The 15,972-nt window shown below is 45.2% G+C and overlaps 1 protein-coding gene across 8 annotated transcripts in view; it reads right to left on the minus strand.

Moving 5' to 3' along the window:
* Positions 1-15,972, minus strand: part of LOC134729455 (uncharacterized) — a 151,353-nt gene that overhangs the window by 103,260 nt on the left and 32,121 nt on the right. Inside the window, exon 3 of one of the 8 annotated variants that reach the window (XR_010110553.1) lies at positions 8,133-10,196. The exons of the other annotated variants lie outside the window; for them this stretch is intronic. The gene's annotated coding sequence lies outside the window, so the exon portion shown is untranslated. Of the gene's footprint in view, positions 1-8,132; positions 10,197-15,972 lie in introns of those variants that run through there. 8 annotated transcript variants of the gene reach the window in all.

Raw genomic sequence — 15,972 nt, forward strand, 5'->3', positions numbered from 1 at the left:
ACTTGGTGGAGAGCAGGTAAACAGGCTCTCAAAAACAAAAGCCCTGGCCGGGTGCGGTGGCTTACGCCTGTAATCCCAGCACTTTGGGAGGCCAAGGTGGGCAGATCACGAGGTCAGGAGTTCCAGATCAGCCTGGCCAACATGGTGAAACCTGTCTCTACTAAAAATACAAAAAAATTAGCTGGGCATGGTGACATGGGCCTGTAGTCCCAGCTACTCGGGAGGCTGAGGCAGGAGAATCGCTTGAACCTGGGAGGTGGAGGTTGTGCTGAGCCGAAATCACACCACTACACTCCAGCCTGGGCAACAAAGCGAGACTCCTTCTAAAAAAAAAAAAAAAGGCCCTGATTTGTAACATTTGCTGATATCGTGGTGTAAATACTCCCACCGTGCTCAATTTCAAACTACCAATGTGTTGTTATTGGACACAGAGTTGGCAGAAAATGCTCAGAAACGGCTGTCACCAGCCAGTGCCAGCTGCCTCCTGCACATCACTGTACTGAAATCACCTGGGAAGCTGATTAACAATACACCCCTGGAAATTCTGGTGCTGCCAAGTAGGGGAAACACTGTCCTTGGTTGCATGAGGAAAAAATAAATTGATAGAATCATTCTCCAAATGCTTGTACAAGGCACTGTGCTAAACTTTGGGGATCCAAAGGTGTATAACATACGTCGCCAACCTCAAGGAGGGCGTAGTCTAAAGGAGGAGACTTCACAAACAAACAGGCATCCACAGGATTAAAGGAGACTGTGACAAATAGGCTCAGGCACTATGGCAGCCAGAAGGAGCGGCACTTACCTTGAGCTTGCAGTCAGGGAAAGATTTGTTTAGGGAAATGACATGACTTAGATATAAGAAAAAAAAAAAAGATTGTGTGACCGACCATCCATGCTAGAGCATTCTCTCTTATTATTATTATTATTATTATTATTTTGAGATGGAGTTTCACTCTTGTTGCTCAGGCTGGAGTGCAATGGTGCGGTCTTGGCTCACTGCAATCTCCACCTCCCAGGTTCAAGCGACTCTCCTGCCTCAGCCTCCCAAGTAGCTGGGATTACAGGCACCCACGACCATGCCAGGCTAATTTTCATATTTTTAGTGGAGACGGGGTTTCGCCATGTTGGCCAGGCTGGTCTCGAACTCCTGACCTCAGGTGATCCGCCCACCTTGGCTTCCCAGAGTGCTGGGATTACAGGTGTGAGCCACCATGCCTGGTGAGCATTTTCTAAAAATCCCACCTGGGGGTCATCTGACTATCTTTTATGCAATGTACCTTTATTTGATACATTCTTGGTAAGGGCCTAGACATAAAATAAAAAGTTAACTTGTATAAAATTGATAAAGCCCTTTTTTTTTTCTGTCCAAGAAAGAAGTGTAAAGATAAAAACTGACACTGAGACTTTCTAATTCTGGTATCGTTGCATTCTTCCTCTTTTTTTTTTTTTTTTTTTTTTTGGAGACTGTCTCATCCAGGCTGGAGTGCAGTGGCATGATCTCGGCTCACTGCTATCATTGCATTCTTTATCTACTACAGCTAGAAAAAAAACTAAGCAAAAATAACAAGATCTCCCTGCCTGGCTCAGGTCATCTGCATCACAAAACCCTGGCTATTTCCCACAAACCTAGACTCTTTTTAACAAAATCATCTTTTCCTTGAATTTTGCTATGCTGATATCTGAAGATTTGCTGTGACCTTTGGGATTATGAGGATGATATGAGAAATATGTTTTTCACCATGAAAAGGTTAATGTAAACTTTATGAGTTGGTCATTTTGCAGGTTTTTTTTTCTTTAAATGCTCATTGTGTTTTCTATTTGGCAAGCCAGCCCTTCTGAAAAGGCTGACTACTTGATGCTCGTTAAAGATAAAAGTTTTCTTTCATTTCCTAAATGCCACCATCTATGAGTCTTTGAGATAACTCCAAAGGTTACTTTTTATTGCCTGGTTAGGTATTAACCAGTTTTACACTGAATTTTGCAGTCTTATTTCAGCATTCTTTTTCCTTTTGCTGTATAAATCCCAGTTCCTCATATCTTCAATGAACTTGTTTTTTTTTTTTTCCTGCTGATTCTCTCATGTATCAGTCAGCCTCAGCTGTGTAACAAAGTATTCCAAAACTGAGTGGCTTAAAACAAGAAGCCTTTCTTTACTGATGATTTTGTGTGCTGGGAAGTTCTTCTGGTTGGGGTAGTTAATGTCTGCTGGTCTGCTTACACATCTATAATTAACTGGCAGGACACTTGGAAACTCCGTGGTCTAAAATGCCCTCACCTGTATAAGGGACAACGAGTCCCTGTGTCTCTCACCATCTGGCAGGCAGGCCTGTGGTTTTTATCTGCTACTTGCTGGGTTCCAAGAACAAGAGCAAGAGTAAGCAACAACATGCAAGTACTTTTTGAGTGTCGGCCCATATTTTATTTGTCATGTCCCATGGGTCAAGGCAAGTCATATGGGCAAGCAGGGTGGGAAGTTGCAGACACAGGGAGGTGTGGATAAACTGAGGACCATTACTGTAACAGCTCACCACACCTCACTCATGAGTTGAATAAAAGTCTGGCGTGTGCTAACAAAATACTTTGAGAATTATGCATTTACAGGATGAAGAGATGACCAAAAGGAACCCTATAAAAAGAAAGGAGTGGGGAAAATGAAGGGACAGTGAAGGGAAGGGTGTTCTCAGCAGCAGGGATTGCAAGTGCAAAGTCCTAGAAATGGGGTGGGCCACGCCTGCTCCAGAAAGCTGCTCACTATGGCTGGAACAAAAAGAAAAGCAAATACACCTTGATTTAAAACTTCGGTTTTTTTTTTTTTGATACAGAGTTTCACTCTTGTCACCCAGCCTAGAGTACAGTGGCGCAATCTCGGCTCACTGCAACCTCCACCTCTTGTGTTCAAGCGATTCTGCTGACTCAGCCTCCTGAGTAGCTGGGATTACAGGCACCCGCCACCACGCCCAGCTAATTTTTTTGTATTTTTTTAGTAGAAACAGGGTTTCACCATGTTGGCCAGGCTGGTCTCGAACTCCTGACCTCAGATGATCCACCTGCCTCGGCCTCCCAAAGTGCTGGGATTATAGGCATCAGCCACCGCACCCAGCCAAAACTTGGGTTTTATTCAGATTTGCTTTTATTTAAACACAAAGAAGTAGACCATTAGTGGCCAGACCATTGCAATATGAAACTTAAAAGGTTGTGAGATTAAGACCTGCCTGCCTTAAAAAAGGAAGATCTGGTCTTTGGTGATTTCAGGTCAGGTCTAAGGGGCCATGATGGTCTACAATGAAAGAACAAAGCCAGGAGTGATAGTGCGTGCCTGTATTCTCAGCTACTCGGGAGGCTGAAGCGGGAGAAGTTCTTGAGCCCAGGAGTTCGAGGTTGCAGTGAACCGTGATTGTGCCACTGCATTCCAGCCTGGGTGACAGAGCGAGACCTTGTCTCAAGAAAAAGAAAGAGGCCAGGCACGGTGGTTCATGCCTGTAATCCCAGCACTTTGGGAGGCCAAGGCTGGCGGATCACGAGGTCAGGAGATCGAGACCATCCTGGCTAACAGGGTGAAACTCCGTCTCTACTAAAAATACAAAAAAAAAAATAGCCAGGCACGGTGGCATGTGCCTGTAGTCCCAGCTACTCAGGAGGCTGAGGCAGGAGAATCACTTGAACCTGGGAGGCAGAGGTTGCCATGAGCCAATATTGTGCCACTGCACTCCAGTCTGGGCAACAGAGCAAGACTCTGTCTCAAATAAAAAAAAAAAGAGAGAGAGAGAGAGAAAGAAAAAAAGAAAAAGAAAGAAAGAAGGAGAGAAGTAGAAAGATTTGCCCCTGGAGAAAGGAAGAATTTCTCAGAAATGGAAAAGGAGACTCCAGACAGAAGGAAAGAGAGAAAGGCAGGTGTTATGAGAATGGATTGACAGGGAGCTGGGTCAAGATTCCACAGAATTTGCTCAAGGGGAAGGGTATGCAGCTGGGAAGAAGTGAGGGTAGAGGGAAAGGGCGAAGAGGACCTGACAAAAGATGGCAGTCAAGGATCTTGTTCCAGAGTCCAGAAACTACATGGGGTCCTGTCTACACTGGGTCACCACACAAGCTCTTCCTCCCACTGGGGTCCATGAGGACTTTGCTTTGACAGCATCTGGCATTTAGCAATTTGCCCAGGGTCTTCCTTCCTTGGTTTCTGAGCACCTCACCTGGAAAACCCACTCTCCATATTCCCATAAAGCTACAAGAAAGGATAGCTGGGGACCTGGTCTGCTTGCGTGACCGTAGGGTGAAAGAAGTCCCCTCCTTCTAATCCTTTTCTCTAAGGCCTGAGGGAGTGAAGGTAAGATGGTATTGAGTCAGCTAAGGTACCCCAAGCTCCCTGCTTTTAGAAGATTTTATACAAGAACATGAACCAGCTCAAACATCCAGTCTTGTCCCCAGAGGCATTCATTGTTCATCATTTCATGTGCATTGTTCCAAAAAGTTTGTTTGTATTTATACCAACTGACCCATAACATTGGCAACTGTGTATTTCAGATGTGTTTTCAAATACTTAGAAAAAGAGAAGAAACAAACAAACAAACAAACAAATGACCTAGACTCAGAAGAAAACTGGGTAGCAGTCCCCGGGTTGGTTCTATGAAAATATTGAGTAATTTTATGCAAAATAACTTGTACCCAGGGGTGAGTTTCAAAGGCAGGGGAATGAATGATTTGGCTTAGTTGTCAAAGTCACGCTTCCCTAACTGCAGAAAGAAAAAGTGTCAGTCAGCTTTTACAATTACCCTCCTTGACATCTACATCCGGCTTTCCTGATCACAGAAAGGAAAGAAAGCTAAAGTGGCTTGCAAAGAATGGGCCCCTGGGAGCAGAAAATGAGATTCTCTCCTTAAAAGCAAGGGGGAGGGAGGAGCAGAGAAGGCCAGATTGACAGAAAGAGCAGCTCAAGAGCTAATTAAGTCTGCAGAGGAGCCAGATAGGCCTCCTCCCTGGTTCACTGCCAGCAACCAAAGCTGTTTGATGTTTCACTGAAATCTGAGTGGGCAAGCCCAACTTCAGGCCCAAGAAGGATTTTTACTACAAAGGCCAGAAGAATCAAGAGAAGTGGAACATAGGAAGGGAACTTGGGCAGAATGAAAACCACCATCTGACTGCACAGAGATAGTGTGAGAAAGGCATTTACACTCTCACCTTAATATCTAAATGGTTATTTTAGTAAATTATTTTACTTTTATTTTTTTAAATACCATGTCTCACTCTGCTGCCCAAGCTGGAATGCAGTGGCATGATCATAGCTCACCGCAGCTTCAAACTCCAGGACTCAAGGATCCTCCTTGCATACAGCTGGGGACAAACAAGAGCGAGCCACTGAGCCCTGCCAAACTATTTTAACCAAAGGGAACAGGAAATTGTCGTCAAATGAGATCTTTGCCATCCATGCCATGAATCGGGCACCCCCTAGTGTCAGCTTCTGGAATTACAAGCATAGGCGTTCTTGGCTTTGCCTGGTCTTGGGAAAACTAAATCAGAGTAGCAGGATGTGCCCCTCGGCTTTTCTTTCACTACGATCTTGCTGTAATTGTACGCCCACCTCTGGCCCCATTTTTTGGGTCTCTACAAGGGGCTAACACAAATAATGCTAATAATATTTTCTTGCGTTCTTGTATCCTTTCAGAATGCACAAAGCCCTTTCACACATTTGACCTTACAACCATGGCCAGGAAGCATATCCATGTGGATAATGCAATTATCTGCATCTTACCAAAGAAAAAAAAATTAAGGGACCAGAAAGACAAAGTGGCCTGTTCAAGGTCAAAGGCAACTTAATGATGGAGCCAGTACCAAAACCTCCAGGTCTCAAGTTTAGTGTGGTTCCCCCTAATCCTCACTAAGGGGTTTCAGAACACACCTTACATTGGTTGCAATTAGAGTTACCTGTCAAGCTTCAGAAACATACCAGTGCCCTGGTCCCACATCTGGAGACTCTGATTTAACTGATGTGCTGTGATACCCACACATGAGTATTTTATAAAGCTCTCCAGATGGGACTAATGTGCAGCCAGGGTTGAAAACCACTGTTAGAGAAATAAAACAGAAGGACAGAAAGCAATTATGCTTACATCTCAGAGAGCTAAATTGCCACTAAAACACCATGCACACCAGAGATCATCTCGATTGCCATGGACAAAGAACCCAGAACTGCCCCTCAGATCCCCATTTATTCAACTCACAGAGACACGAAGATAAGCACACAAAGACACAAACGGACACACAAACACACAGATACACAGAGACACACACAGTAACACACACAGCCATAGACACACACAGCCGACAACTTCATAATATACGAGGGACACAGCCTGCTTTCCTGGACTAGGACTCTCCCTCCTATAATCCACACCCAAACCTAAACGGGAGTGCCTCAGGTTCCTACTCTCCCACTCCAGGATTAAGGATCTCCTTCGTGTTTGTTGAACACTATTCATCACACTTGTCAGATATCAGAATTCAGGAAAATCTCCCAAACCTAAGTCTATTCCCTGCTCTCTCTGATCAGAGGAATGAAACACCCAGAATGATCTCAGGTCAACCAGCACATGTCACTCAGGAAAATGCTCCCCCTGAGTTGTCCACACAGAAAACTGGAGCAACTGGATTTACAGAACTTCAAGTTTCACTTGTGCAAGTCACACAACATTTTCTTTGGCAAAGACTGGGTTAAATTCAAGTCTACAGTCAAACACCTGCCTTCCTCCCCAGACCTGTCTGGCCAGACCCCTGGCCTAGCTGGAGCAGGCTCTGGCCATACCTGCATTGAAGCCAGTGATGCTGGGGCTAAGGAAGGTAGCCGTATGTCCAAATTCAGGCTTACCTCCACACTCGAGGCTAGGATGGCACCAGCATCAAGGCTGCAGGTCCCCTGGGCATGAATGTCAGACATCCATGCATCCATTCAATAAATACTCATCAAGCACTCACTATGTGCCAGACACTGGGTGCATAGTAGCAGACCAAAGATACAATTATGGGAGTTCCATTCTGGTTGAATGGAAAGACAGAAAACAAGATAAATAACAGTACACACACACACACACATACACACACTCCAGCTAGTGATTAATGCTAAGAAAAAAAGCAAGAAAAAGCAAGATGAAGAGTTGGAATTTAAGGCCGAGCAGCAGAGGAGGTGTTGTCTGAGTAAAGGTGGTTAGGAGACGGTATGCCAACATCTGGGCAAAGAATGGGGACAGGAGATGCAAAGATCCTGAGGTGGCAGCTGGAGGCCAGGGAGGGCTTCACCCCACACCACTCTCTTAGAGGGCCTCACCCATACCCCAGCTCTGAGTGGCCAAGGGTTGAAGAAAGAATCCAAGCTCAGAAAATCCCTCCCCATCCATCTTCCTCACCCAGAATGGAAAGATGGATTCGGGGCCTGGTACTCCTGGCAGAGACCCACGTTTGCTGATCCCCAACATCCAGACCCAGTGACAATTTTTAAGTTCACCCTGGCTAGAACATAGAGGAAGGGACCAACCGCTGGCCAGGACCAGCATGACTAACTAGGCCTGGGGTAGAAACAGATGCTTTGAGGTAGATGAACCTCGTAGTGAAAGAAGTCAGACACAAAAGGCCACATAGTGTATGAAATGTCCAGAATAGGCAAATCCATAGAAACAGAACACAGATTCATGGTTGCGGATGGGAGGAATGGAGAGTAATTGCTTAAGGGGTGTGGAGTCTCCATTAGGGGTGATGAAATTGTCTTGAAACCAGATAGAGCTCATGGTTGCTGCGGCTGATGCAGAGTTATGGCCTCATGGGAAAATACAGGCCCAGCTCTGCACCCTCGGACAGTGAGCAGCGGGCAGGGGTGGCCGAGAGCAGCAGTGGTGACTGGTTGGCCTGGCTTCCCAGGCACAAGGAGTGGGACTATGTCTTTTGGGCAGCAAGGAGTCTCCAGCCACAGGCCCCAGGAGCAGAGGCTGTTCCTCTCCTGTTCCAATGCCTGCTTAAACTGACCTTTCAAGACAACTAGGAAAACGCCAGCCTGCTGAGTACTGGTGTCAAATGCAGGCCAGATTCTCTCTAGGGACAGCGCCCACTTGGGAGCCAGCCTTTGCCAGAGATCAAAGGAAGGTACTGAAGGTACTGAAGGAGGAAGGAAAGCCAGGATGGTGATAAGCCTAAGAAGCTTTCTTTCTAAGAGGAAAGGCCAGAAGAACAGCGAGGTCTTAGCCAAGACAAGGTGAAAGTTCAGGGAGATCACATGAGTGACATCTTCGACCATCAAGACACCAGAAAGAAACCAGATTAATTCCACATGACCCCCAGACAATAGAATTAGGACAAGTGAATGGAAATTAAAGAATGGAGGTTTTACTCAACACTAAGAAAAACACTCTGGGTGGGTGCAGTGACTCACACCTGTAATCCCAACACTTTGGGAGGCCGAGGTGGGAGGAGCACCTGAGACCAGGAGTTCAAGACCAGCCTGGGTAACACAGCAAGACCCCATCTCTACAAAAAATAAAAAATAAATTAGCCAAGTGTGGAGGTACATCCCTGTAGTCCTAGCTACTCGAGAGACTGGGGCAGGAGGATCACTTGAGACCAGCAGTGTGAGGTTACAGTGGGTTATGATAGCACCACCATACTCCAGCCTGGGCAACGAAGCAAAATCCTGGCTCTAAAAACAAAAACAAAGCAACAACAACAACAAACATGTTCTAGAATCTTAATATCTGTGAGCAGGGAGACAGCTAGCCCATGCAGTACCCCTGTAGGAAAAAGGAAATGGTGCTCTCCAGGCAAGACCGCTTACAAAAAGGCACCTCTTCAGGCTAACACAGCCCTTAGCTCTGGACCAAGTGAGCCCAGAGCCTGTGCTGAGCAACAACCTGGGTGGGCAGCCCTGTGTGTGAGCATAATGGGCTGTACTGGAAACAATGAATTCAGGATATTCCAGTTACTATGGCTGTATAACAAACTATGCCAAAACTCAGTGGCTTAAAACAATAACATCATTTATTTTGCTCAGAAATCTGCAGATTGGACAGGGCTCAGCAGGGATAGGTTCTCTGTGCTCACTCAGCATAAGCTGGGACAGCTTGCAGGCTGAGGCCTGAAGTCATGTGAAGGCTCTCTCTCACGCATCTGGTGGTTGATGCTGGCTGATGGCTGAGATTCAAGCTGGCGTGCCTGCCAGAGCACTCACAGATGCTTCTCCATGTCACCTGGGCTTCCTTCCAACATGGCGGCTGGTGTTCCATAGGTAAGTGGCTCAAAATAGAAAGAGCCAGGTGGAAGCTGTGTTGCCTTTTAGGATTTGTCTTGGAAGTCACATGATATCTTTCTTGCCATAGTCTAACCATTGAGGCAGTCTTAAAGGGAAGGGAAATAGACTCCACCTTTAAACTGAGAGAGTGACCGGCTCTAGAAGCACATATGGGACTGGAAGTATTGTTGCAGGCACTTTCTGGGAAATATAATCTGCCACAAGGAGGAGGCGATGTGATTACCTGTCTGGCAGGGGCCTGGGTGCACATATGAAGGGGCAACTACTGCCTCAAACCACCCCACAAAGCCAGGTTCCTGAGAGACCAATATTCTGATACTCCATGTTTTCCTATAGGTGATCACTGCGGGGTGCCAGAGCCCCACCAAAGCAATCAGTACTAAGGGGTCTCTCCTTTCCTATGGACAGGAGGGGAGGGCTTTGAGTCTCTAGCAGTCCCCTGACATATAATAGATGCATCCTGATACCTCCACAGTTATTCCGAAAGTGTGGGGTTTGGAGATAGCCCAAATTGGGTTCAAATCCCCTTCTGCTGCTGTGTGCCTTTGGGAAAGCTACTTGACTACCCTGAGCCTATTTCCTTAGCCTATAAAATGTGGAAGATACAGAACTGTTGTGAGGATGAAATAATATATTCTGCATATACAATGTCTTGCATCAGAGCCCTGATGAGGCCAGGTATGGCACTGAGAATGGTGCTGTTGGGGGGACTTCTGCAGAGAGGGAAACTGGTACCACCTCGGTATACAGCTGTCAGTGGTCCATCCAGATTCAGTCCTGAAAACTTCTGCTCCTTTCACACCACACCCTGGCCACACTTGCACCATATCCAAGGAGCAGCTCACCCAGATGCAGCATCCCTGGACAAGGAGCTCTCTGTTCCAGAAGTTTCTCCTCTGCAGTAGCCCCACAGGAGCTGAGGAGACCAACAGGATTAAGTTAATGAGGTCCTGGCCAGGGTAGCCTTCCTGTTTCTTAGGTGCTTGCTTATTCCAGCCGGTGATTAAGAGGCAGGCCCTGCAGGGTGCAGGTTCATTCCTTCCCATGTAATTGAATCTCCTCCCAACGGCCAGCTAAGGCATGGAGAGGCTAACTACATTTCCCAAGATCATGAAGCCAGCCAGGCTGCCATCTGAGCTCCTTGGGGACAGTTCCCAGATACTGGGAAGTATGAGACCCTTTGAAAGTGTGCTTGATAGAAAGCTACTTCTGCCTATTGGTGGCCCACCCAGCAGCTGCTTTGAGCATAAACCACAGATGAAACCTCAGCCGCTTCTCCCCAGCATCACCCAGTGCTGTCCATAGCAGAGGCCTCAAGCTCAAAGTGCAGGACTTGGTGTCCTCACTGACAGGGGCTATGGGAATAAACTTGGAGGTGGGAGTGGCCTGGGGAGGGCGCCTCAGCTGAGCTGCTGGGGAGCACAGGCAAGAAGGGTGGTGAGGCAGCATGACTAGGTGGTAAAACGCAGGACTCTAGAATCCAAACTCTGCCATTTACTAGCTCAGTGACATTGGGCAAGTAGTAACTGCTGTGCCTCAGCTCCCTCATCTGCAAAATGAGGATAATAAAATTACTTATCTCATAGGTTTGTGGTAAACGTTTAAAAAGTAATTGACATAAAGCCCCGGCCAGGTGTTTGCTGCTGGGCTCCTCTCTTGGTTCCTGGATTCCCAGAAGCTTTGCCATTGCAATGATCCACAAGGATCCAGGTTGCACTTCATCCCTTTTTCAGAACTGAGCGGACAGCAGGAGCATTAGTTGCTCATGTCTGGGACTCCATGGAACGTGTGATAAGCACTTACTATGCTCCAGATACTCAGCTAGGTGTTTACTTACAAAGTCTAATGTACATTTCATGATATTCAAGGCAAGTGAACATTATACGGGAACAGGCTCAGACACTTGGGGAGGTAAGGACCTTACCCAGGGCCTCACACCTACAGCCAGCGAGTGAAGGGGCTGACATTTGAACCCAAGTCTTTGGGACTCCCGTGTTCATGTTCTTGCCTATAATTGATGGTGGTCATATGTTCCAGGAGAGAATCGATAGGAGAGTAGTCTGAAGAGGTTTTATTCCTCTTTGTTAAGGGAGCACAGGTGCCTTAAGAAAGGAAGAACAGCATATACTATGAACGTGTAATTTATGTCTGCATTGCTTTGCTTTATTTCTTATTCAGCATTGACCCAAGAGTCTGCATATTCCTCATAGCACTGTCTGCATCACTCTGTCTGTGGTAGACAATAAATTTCCAGGAGGATCTGATATATTAGGGCAAGCTGTCTTTAACAAATGAAGATCTGGTTTGCAACGAGAAAAACATAAAAAGCAAAAGGGACTTGCTGATTCCACTAATAGTTAACGCAAGTTTTCTTGATCTCCGCTCTACTGATGTTCTAGGCCAGATAATTCTTTGTTGTGGGTGACTATGCATTATAGGATATGTAGCAGCACCCCTGGCCTGTAGCTACTGGATGCCAGTAACACACACCCCTCCCTCCTCACTGCTAGTTATGACAACCAAAAATGTCTCTACATATTGCCCAACACCCACTTAGGGGCAATGGTGGTTGAGAGCCACTGTGCTAAATTTTTAATAATATAAGTACAAGCCATTGTAATCAGATAAGAAAATGAAATAAATATATATATTTTATATATATATCTTATATATATATTTTATATATATCTTATATATATATCTTTTATATATATATATCTATCTTATATATATATATATATAAAAGCCAGGAGAGGTGGCTCACGCCTGTAATCCTAACACTTTGGGAGGCCGAGGCGGGTGGATCACCAGTGGTTGCGGGTTCAAGACCAGCCTGGCCAACATGGTGAAACCCCTTCTCTACTAAAAATACAAAAATTAGCTGGGCGTGGTGGTACGTGCCTGTAATCCCAGCTACTTGGGAGGCTGAGGCAGGAGAATCGCTTGAACCTGGGAGGTGGAGATTGCAGTGAGCAGAGATCACACCACTGCACTCCAGCCTGGGCAACACAGTGAGATTCTGTCTCCAAAAAAAAAAAAAAAAAAGAAGGAAAATGAAATAAAATTAGTTCACTTCCTTATATGACATAACAAATTGAATTTCAGATGAATTAAAGAATTTAAGGCTTTGGCTGGGTGTGGTGGCTCACACCTGTGATCCCAGCACTTTGGGACGCCAAGGCAGGAGGATTGTTTCAGCCCCAGGGGTTCGAGATCAGCCAGGGCAACAATGTGAGACCCCATCTCTATTTGTAACATATTCATTTTTAAACTAACTAACTAACTAAATAAATATTTAAGGTTTAAAAATAATCAAAAATGTAAAAGATATAGGTGAGTGTTTATCTGGCCCCATGGTCTTAAAAATTAGAACATCTGTAAATCAAAAACATCATAAATAAAAGATAAAATTCAATATGACATATTCTATATGACACATAACATATATGAATATCTGACAGTCTACATTCATATAAAGGATTAATAATCCTACATTATAAATAACTTTTACAAATAGATAATAAAAACCACTGCTCTAACAGGGGAAAAATAAAATGCAAAGAGTATGAACTGGTTATGTGTAAAAGAAGAAAAGCAAGTAGACATTTTGTCTGATTTTTTAATAATCAAAAAAATGCAAATTGAAACAATTGCAATGTACCCCTGCATAGACAATTGGAAAAAAAATGATTTTAAATAGTAATATCCCGATGCAGGAAAAATGTGCAGAATCTGGCACTGCAGATGTGAATTTATGCAGTTTCACCTTTGCAAAGGAGAGTTTGGGGTTAAAATGGGCACATATTTTAACAAAAACATTTCACTTCTATAAATTTATCAGAAAAATATCATGAAAGTGTTCAAAATGTATCATCAAGACTCCTTATCACAGCAGGACGCCACCTGGTGCATTAATGATGCTACATCCATAAAGGTAAATCCTGGCCAGACGCGGTTGCTCACGCCTGTAATCCCAGCACTTTGGGAGGCTGAGGTGGGCGGATCACCCAAGATTGGGAGTTCAAGACCAGCCTGACCAACATGGAAAAACCCCGTCTCTACTAAAAATACAAAATTAGCCAGGCGTGGTGGCACATGCCTGTAATCCCAGCTACTCGGGAGGCTGAGGCAGGAGAATCCCTTGAACCCAGGAGGCAGAGGTTGCAGTGAGCCGAGATCGTGCCATTGCACTTCAGCATGGGCAACAAGAGCAAAACTCTATCTCAAATAAAAAGGTAAATCCTATGCAGTCTGTTAAAGGGATATGTAGACAGTGTTTTGCAAACTGGCCTTTTCTGAGTCCAAGTGGATCCCTGAGGTGTTTCAGTGTTTATGACTGGTGGGAGGGTGGCCAGGGGACAAGAGCACACAAGACTGGCAGCTTTGCACTCGCATTTCAACCAATCCAGCTCAACTTTTGTCTATTTCACCTATTAGGCTTCTGGAAAAGCTCCCTGAGTGCATTCCACAGCCAAAAAGGGCTTGCAAAACTCTGCTATAGCACAGTGTAATTGTGGGAAGAGCATGAGTTTGGAGTCAAACAGATCTAGCTATCATCCTAGTTCCGCCACTAAATTGGCTGTGTGACCCCAAGCAGTATATTCTCTCCCTCTGTGAAATAGGAATAGCGATGGTTTCTATCTTATCGTTACTGTTGTGAGAATTGAGATAATATAATAAGTGCACAGTTTTTTGCACAAAAAGCAACAGTGAAGGTTATTTGTGATGATTATTTGCAATAAAATGAAATGCAAAAATGTTCACAGAGACACTTAACAGGGATTATACACAGCATAGTAATATGTGTGGAAAGGTATACACAGATCGTGCGTGAGAGAGAATGTATATATAAAAGCTAGCATTCATTTTTGCTGGGAGGTTGACTTATCATTGGTTCAGAGATAACTTTTTGCTTCCTCTCCCAGAAAGTACAGACCCTGCATCTCTGTATCTGCAGGGGAGGTCATCTGATATTAACCCACATTCCTTTTCGCTATGTCCCCACAGTCAGACAGAGCCAGACTTTACCTCTAGCCTACATAAGAGGTAGGAGTTATATCATCTTCAGCACTCATCTTGTCTGCTAATGCTGGACATTGAGGAGATGATATATTCATGTCAATATGATATATTTGGGGATTGCTTAAACCCAACAGAGAATTTCTCATGGGAGCTCATGGAAGGATGCTGTACATCACAGGATGCCAGCGTCCCCTAAGCCCTGAAGACAAATATCTCCAAAATGGGGTGGGGACAAGATGGCCAAATGTGCCAGTCACTTTTTCTGTCACCTTTGATAGAAATGCTTTTGCTTATTATGGGATGTCCTTGATATTATGATAGGAAAGGACAGAATAAGAAAGGAATTTTAAAATGTGAGAAAAGGCATGGCCCATATAAAACGATCTCAGTGCGGTGGCTCACACCTGTAATCCTAGCACTTTGGGAAGCCGAGGTGAGCGGATCATTTGAGGCCAGGAGTTCAAGACCAGCCTGGCCAACATGGCGAAACCCCATCTCTACTAAAAATACAAAAAAAAAAAAAAAATACAAAAAAAAAAAAAAAGCTGGTGTGGTGGCAGGTGCCTGTAATCCCAGCTACTCAGGAGGCTGAGGCAGGAGAATTGCTTGAACCTGGGAGGCAGAGGTTGCAGTGAGCAGAGATCGTGTCATTGCACTCCAGCCTGGACGACAGAGCGAGACTCCATCTCAAACAAAAACAAAAACAAAAAACGATCTCAATTTTATATGAGGCTACATTATCTGGCAGCCATCAGGAGGTCAATGAAATGTCCTAAGAATCTTCAAATCAGACTGACCCCTGTCCTTTCCATGCCAGGAACACCACAACTACTGATAGGAGTATGGATGAGTGCGTTTTGCAGAGAATTCAAGGGTTGAAAGGATCCAGGTCAGGTGTCCAGGCCTGGTGCAGAACTGTCCAACAGAACTCACTGGGAGGGGGACATGTTCTACATCTGTGCTATCCCACAGGGCAGCCACTAACCACATGCAGCCAGTGAGCACTTGAATGTTGCTCATGGAACTTGATGAATTTTTTGCTGTTTTTCATGTTAATGATATATATTTAAGAAGCTGTATGTAGCTCGTGACTACCTTATTGGGCAGCTGAACATAGTGGTTAAGAACACTTTCTGGATCCCGATTGCCTGGGTCTGAATGGCAGCTACGCTCACACTTACTTTTGGTAACTTATTTAACTTCTCTGTGCCTCAGTTTTCCCAATCCTTAAAATGGGAATAATACTAGTCCCTAGGCTTCTTCCCAGAATCACATGAGTTTCCATACACACTGTGCTCGTAACAGCTCATAGGAAGCCTTCTCTATGCTGTTATGTGGATTTTCTCTATTTGCCCCTCCTGATCCACTCTCCACTCCTCTCTGCTCCATGCTCCAGTAGGTTAGCCTTTATGGACCACATCAATGGTGCCCATTCCCTTGGACTTGCAGCTGGCTGGAACCAGTAAGAAGCACTGACAGGAAACTGAAGGCAGGAGGGAGGAGAAAGAGGTTGGGGTATTTATTCCCCGTTCCCTCCCTGCTGGGTCCCAGTGGTGTACCTCTCCACTCAAGGCCACAGCCCCAGCCAGGCAGCCCTCTCCTCCAACAATCCTCTCCAGTTTCCAGTTCCAGCTCCATCTCCTCACCCCTAGAGCCTAGAAGTAGTAGGG

This window comes from Pan paniscus, chromosome 19, assembly GCF_029289425.2.
Source record: "Pan paniscus chromosome 19, NHGRI_mPanPan1-v2.0_pri, whole genome shotgun sequence".
Lineage (NCBI taxonomy): Eukaryota > Metazoa > Chordata > Mammalia > Primates > Hominidae > Pan > Pan paniscus.